Genomic DNA, 6,563 nt, shown 5'->3' with positions numbered 1-6,563 from the left:
GGTGGCTGTGGTGATGATATGGTGGAGGTGGTGGTTGGAATGGTACTGATGATGGAACAGTTAATGGTGGTTGTGGTAGTGATGGTAAAATGGTGGTAATGATGGCTGAAATACTCTGAGTCATGGTGGTAGTTGGTTGTGGTTCTGAAGGTGGTTTTCACGGCCTGTGTGGTTTTGTGATAGTGTGTGTGTGTGTGTGTGTGTGTGTGTGTGTGTGTGTGTGTGTGTGTGTGTGTGTGTGTGTGTGTGTGTGTGTGTGTGTGTGTGTGTGTGTGTGTGTGTGTGCGTGTGCGTGCGTGCGTGCGTGCTTTATGGTTTTTGTGCGTGGAGATGGCTGTCGGATGTTGGGGTGACACGAATGGAAGTTACAAAAAATTAACAAAATACATCAACAAACCAAAACAATACTAAGTTAATTCATCTTTTGCCCCAAGAACATATTCATTTCATTCTGGCTAAAATCTATTGACTTTACGAGTACTCAGCTTAAGAGAGATCCTTGGGCTGAGAAAGGTAAAAGTTCAGTCTCCCTCTCTTTTACTCGTATTTCTTCTACTTCCCCCAAACTGTGACTGTCTATATCATCCCACCATTTCCACAACGCCACACCTACCCACACCTGCCTCCCGAACATTTCCTTGTTCTACCCACACCTCCCACTCACCACCTTCTTTCCACAATCCCTTCCACTCTACTCACATCTGCTCGCAGCCTCCCCGACCTCACACCTTTCTGCAACCGTCCCTATCCAACACCTTCACCAAATGTCCTCACACCATCTCCTCAATTTCACACCTGCCCACAACTATCCCTGCATCACCTCCCGAGTCTACCCCTAACCATGTTCTACACTAATCTCCTCTCGACAACTCTCACTTCCACACCTTCCCACAACAGCCTACATTCCACACCATTCCACAACTACCAACACCTGCCTACATTTATCCACTGCCCACATTTGCCAACAACTATTTCCACTTCACATGTCTCCACAATCTCTTCCTCTCCACACCTCTCCAAAATCGTCCTCTCTACCAACACCTCCCCACAACCATCTCCTGCTCACAACCATCTTCTGCCCACAACCACCTTCTGCCCACAACCATTTCCTCATCTCCGAACATCTTCCCTCACAGTCACCATGAAACCATAGATAATTATCCTCCCATCTTCATTTCCATTTTCTCGCTTGCAGTCTCATTTACTTATACTTCATTTCTCTCTCTCTCTCTCTCTCTCTCTCTCTCTCTCTCTCTCTCTCTCTCTCTCTCTCTCTCTCCTTCCTATGTTTCCTTATTTTTCACCTTTCTTCCTCCTTACCACCTGCATCCTCTTTAATCCTAATTTTCTCCTAATTCCTCTGCACTTCCTAACTCTCCAACACAGTCCCCTCCCCCTCCTTCCTTCCTTCATTTTTTTTTTTTACGTCTTCAACTTTTCATTTTGGTCAATCTTCCCTCTCCCTTCCCCTTTCCCACATAACTCTGCCCTTTTTCTCTTCCTGATTTTCAACTACGAGCAAATCCCAATCAGTCGTTTACTATCTTTACTGATTTTCCTGTTTGGCTGGTCCTTCATCTATTCGTCTTTCTTCATTCACTCAATTCTATCTTATCTCTACCAGGCACAATGAATGTCTTCTCTTCCTACTTTAATTGCGTCTTATCTTTCCTTTCAGACGGATGAAGATTTTTTTTCTTTTTTTCATTATTACAGCCGTCATAAGACTGTATTCAGCTCACGAGAGATATGTAGCAGTGGAAAGGTAACAGACGATACTCACCAACTTCGCTAGTACCAGAACGTCCTTCACATTTTTTTCCTTGTTTGTTGCAAGACAAGTTTATTCACCTTAGCAATGACTTCTGGCAGAGAAGGGGTCAGTGGCTTTTTTTCTCCCCAACCCCGCTCTCTCCTACATTATCATAATCTCTTCCTCTTCTCTTTATTAACTTTCACCTTACCACCAGTCATTATCGACACAGGCTACCCTCCAAGAAAAATAAAAATTAAATTCTAATTATTTCCTGTGCTTTTCTGACGGCTATCATTCTTTAGCTTCTCTTTCTCTCGCCACCTCTATCACCTCTCCGCCCATACTTTCTCTATTTTTCGCATCACTTACCAGAAACAACAACAGTTTAAAAATTTGAACATTTTTATTTCCTTTACTTTTTTTGCAAGCTATAACTCCGTCAGTTTTTCCTTCTTCAGCTCTTCTCCCCGCCCAATCTTTTCTATCTCCCTTCTACCCCTGTTTTCTCTATTTATCCCGTGTCCTACCAGAAACAACAACAATTTTTCACTACCATACAACCAACATCCTGACCTGCCAAGAATTTATTTTTTGAGAGTTTTTTCTCATCTTTCCTTTTCCATTACTCCTTCTCATCTTTCCTTTGTCACTGCTCCTTCACCCTTTTTCCCTCTCATCTCCACCTCCCTAATAATATGTACAACCAACCACATTTCCAAAGAGCTTACAGGTAATAACAATATATTCTCTACATTCTCCATTTTCTCCCTTTCCACTCTCCTTACTGTGTCTCCGTTTCCCTCGCTTATTTTCATCATCTAGCCAGTAGTACCAATGAACCGTAACTCTCAAGAACTTCATAATCAATCTATCTATCTCAATCAATCTATCTATCCATCTATTCATATCCTCCTTGAAATCTCTATATCTTATCTCCGCCTTTTCTCCCTCCCCTCTTGTCCTTCCAGCCAACATTCAGAGCTCCTGTGCACCTACCTCTCCACCTCTCTCCCCGTCCAAACGAAGCCATATTACTAAACATTTTGCTTTCTCTATCCCCATCTTTTTACCTTCTCCACCTCTCCACCACCCATACCAACTAGCTTAGCCTCCCTAGAAGATACATTTTCTATTTCTTTATTCTCTCCTCCCAAGATTCTCTCCATCCTTCACCGATTTCTGTACAGCCGCTTCGTCCCTCCTCCGTCCTTCTTCAACCAATCTGACCTCTCAACACCTTCCGTTTCTTTCTGTTTCTGCTCACCATCCTTCATATTTCCCTTATCACCGTCTCCATTTGTGTCCACCTCTTCTCCAATACCTCCCCCTCCAACCAGCACCTCCACCCAGCCACTCTAGGGTCTCCCGTGCACGTCTCTCTCCCTCCCAGGTAAAGTGTGTTATCGTATATTTGATTCCCCTTATCTGTCCAGGTATTATCTCTAAGCTTTTCTTCTCCATTCATCCCACACCCTCTCCATTTTGTCTCCACCCTCTTCTCCCTCTCTTCTCCAACAGACAGGTCGTAATTTCAACCAGTTACAGCATCTATGTGTGTGTGTGTGTGTGTGTGTGTGTGTGTATGTATTCTGTTCCTTCTCCTAACTCTTTGTGTGTGTGTGTGTGTGTGTTCTAATCCTTCTCCCAAGTCCTCAGGTTTTCTCTCCAGGTCCTCGGTCTTTCCTCCGCATTTTCCGCACTGTCTCCCCACCAACGCCTCGCCAACATCCAGACCTCCCATGCGCCCACCTCTCTTCCTCTCCCCCCGCCCAGATAAAGTCAATTACCACATATTTGGCTCCCGCTATCTGTCCCGGTATCCGACGCCCGCTGAGCCAAAGATCCCGGTAATTACTGGGTCCCTCGGCTCAGTTCGGGCTGAGGGGGCCTTCGGGTGGGGGGAGGAGATGTCTTCGGGAGGTATTCAAATTAGCTGTCAAGGGCCCCCGAGGTGTCGATAGATTGGGGTCCTTCGGGATGGGGAGGAAGGTGGGTGGGGAAACGATGGGTAAAAATGAGGATATGGAAAAAGTGCATGGATTGAGAGAGAGAGAGAGAGGGAGGGGGGGGCAAGGGAAAACGGATAAAGGGAAAAACAGCCAGCAGAAAACAGAGATGGGAAATAATTATGAGAGAAACAAAGACGACATCAGGAAAAAGGTAAAGAGACAAAACTAAACAAGTGCATTCCGTACAGCCACGCAATACCAAGTCCCGTACCGGATGACAGCCATACATACTCGTACGTAACTGACCTTGGAAGCAGATGGCTGGTTGTTGCGCGCGACACACCGTCATATGGGCAACAATTGTGTGAGGTTATATCGAAATCCGTCCATGCATGTTGAAGTTACAGAGCGGACACACAATTGCAAACGGACTGACGGACTGACAGAACCGCGCAAACCTAATGCCCCCGACATGTTTCATCGGTAGGGGACTAAAAATAAATAAATTAATTAATAAAACTGGGGAAAGGGCAGAAATTTACAGTGAGGGACGATCAGAGACGGAGAAAAAGATGGACAGGTAGAAGCGGGAAAGAGATCGTGGAAAAAAAAGGGGGGGGGGGGAACATGGAGAATGGAGAAATGGAAAGGAAATAAAGAGGAAGATAAAGAAAGACAAGACGTGGAAAACGAAGATGGGGAAAAGAGATGAAGAATATCAGAAATAAGAAAAAACAGATAAGAAGATACATAAAATAAAGATAGGCGAAATCAGAGAAATGGAAAACAATGAAAAGGAAAATAGATGGGAAAAGATATGGTAAAAAAAAAAAATGGGGAAAACAGTGATAAATTAATACATATGGAAAAAGATATTAGGAAGACAAGAAAACCAGGGAAGAAAATTTGGGAAAAGGTAGATATGGAAAAAGGGTGGGAAAAATGAAATACTGAAAAAATAACATAAAAAACAAAATAAATATAAATGACAGAGAATAAATGATAAGGAAACAATGACAGTGAAAAGAATAGTTGGGGACAAAACAGATGAAGGAAAACAATGTAGGGAAAAAAGAGATGAGAAAGTGATGAGCATAATAGAGATGGAAAAACAAAGATGACACAGAAATTAGAAATAGGGAAAAAATGGGGAAAAGGATCAGGGGATAAAATATGCTGGGAGGAAAACATATATATGAAAATACGAAGAAAGGAATAGGAAGATAAAAAGAGGGAAAGAGAAAACAGATAAAAGACGAAACCTGATAACAGAACATGAGCAGAAGCTACTGAACACAGACGTACGAAAACAATATGAGAATTATGGCAGGACAAAAAAGAAAAAGAAAAAATGGGGGAGGGGAGTACACAAAGATGTAAAATTAACACTTTTAGAGGAGAGAAAATTTTTTTCTTCTGTGGGAAGCTCTGGGTGTCTAAAAAGTTATAGAAGGGTGGTATATATACAGTACAGCAGACAATCCCCCCCCCCTCTCTCTCTTTCTCTCTCTGAATTTTTTTATATTTATCTGTTACTCTATTGTTGGCCCCTTTAATTAGGAACACTGCTTCAGCCTTAGCCTGGCTACCGCCAATCAAACTTATACAACTAAGAGAAGGGAAGTATTCTTTAAGTGAAGTAGTTAGATCTCTGTAATTAGTGTACATGTGCCTCTATAAATATTAAAGCCGAGCCAGCGTGTAAGGACTGTAATGCCTTAGTGGCCTGTGTATTAATGTAACTCTTCCTTTGGCTCTGTCTTCTCCTCATCCTTGACCTTGGCCCGTCACCCGCATCTCCACGCAACAGACCCCGAGGGACAGCACCGGATTCGACTAATTGGATCCGGACCGCCCCAGTAACGAGTGCGGATGCAATGCCAGGAATGTCATGCCTTATCGCACATCTGGACCCGCACCCACTCGTCTCATCATCATCGTCATTATACAGAGGACACAATTGGGGTTCCGGGGATGTCAGCGCTTTACGGTCGTCACGGAGGCAGCGTCAGGGAAGATATCATGTCAACCAGGTTAAATGGAGTGAGTTGGTGCACACAGGTATGGGGCTTCCAGATGGCATGGAATACATATATTCGGAAGCAATAATGCTAAGAATGGGTCTTCCAAACAACTCAGAACAAAATTAAGCATGAAATACACAGGAGTACAAATTAAAGCCAACAGCAGCAGACTTGTCGACCTTTCATGACTGACTGTTATAGGGAAGGTTATAATTAACAAACTATTCAATGAGTTAAAGGCAAGGACAGGATACCAGGAAAGTTTCTCAAACTGTTCCCCCCAAGGGGCCTCTAAACAGCTTCGAACAAATATCAGGCAAAAAAAAGGTCCTACAAATAACACGCAACAACAGACAAATAAGCATCAGTCCTGCAGGTAACTCAGAACCGGTATCAAAAAAGCCACAAAAATACCTTGGACCAGACCAGACATACACTTGATGAAATATTAGACACACATGGGTCCTCCGAATAACGTTGGGCAGATAGAAAATTAAATGCTGGTATATTCAGTGTACACTGTTTTCATGAGAATAAGAATGTAATTACCTGATTTTTGAAGAGCCGCCTCACTTGGTACAGCTGTGTCCACAGTCTCTCTCTCTCTCTCTCTCTCTCTCTCTCTCTCTCTCTCTCTCTCCCTCTCAAGAGAATACGCTCCGAGTGATACTGTACATTACGTTCATTGGTTCGGCCCTAACTTGGTTTACTCACATACCCGCACCAGCTATCAACATTTACCCTGTCAGTTACTGGGCACCTGAACTGCAATACACATCTCTCTAACACGAACCTGTCACTGATGCACTCATTCCAACACACACACACACACAC

This window comes from Coenobita brevimanus, chromosome 1 (assembly GCF_032717465.1).
Source record: "Coenobita brevimanus isolate Jiangsu-jjx chromosome 1, ASM3271746v2, whole genome shotgun sequence".
NCBI classification, from domain to species: domain Eukaryota; kingdom Metazoa; phylum Arthropoda; class Malacostraca; order Decapoda; family Coenobitidae; genus Coenobita; species Coenobita brevimanus.
This window is presented reverse-complemented; position numbering follows the sequence as displayed.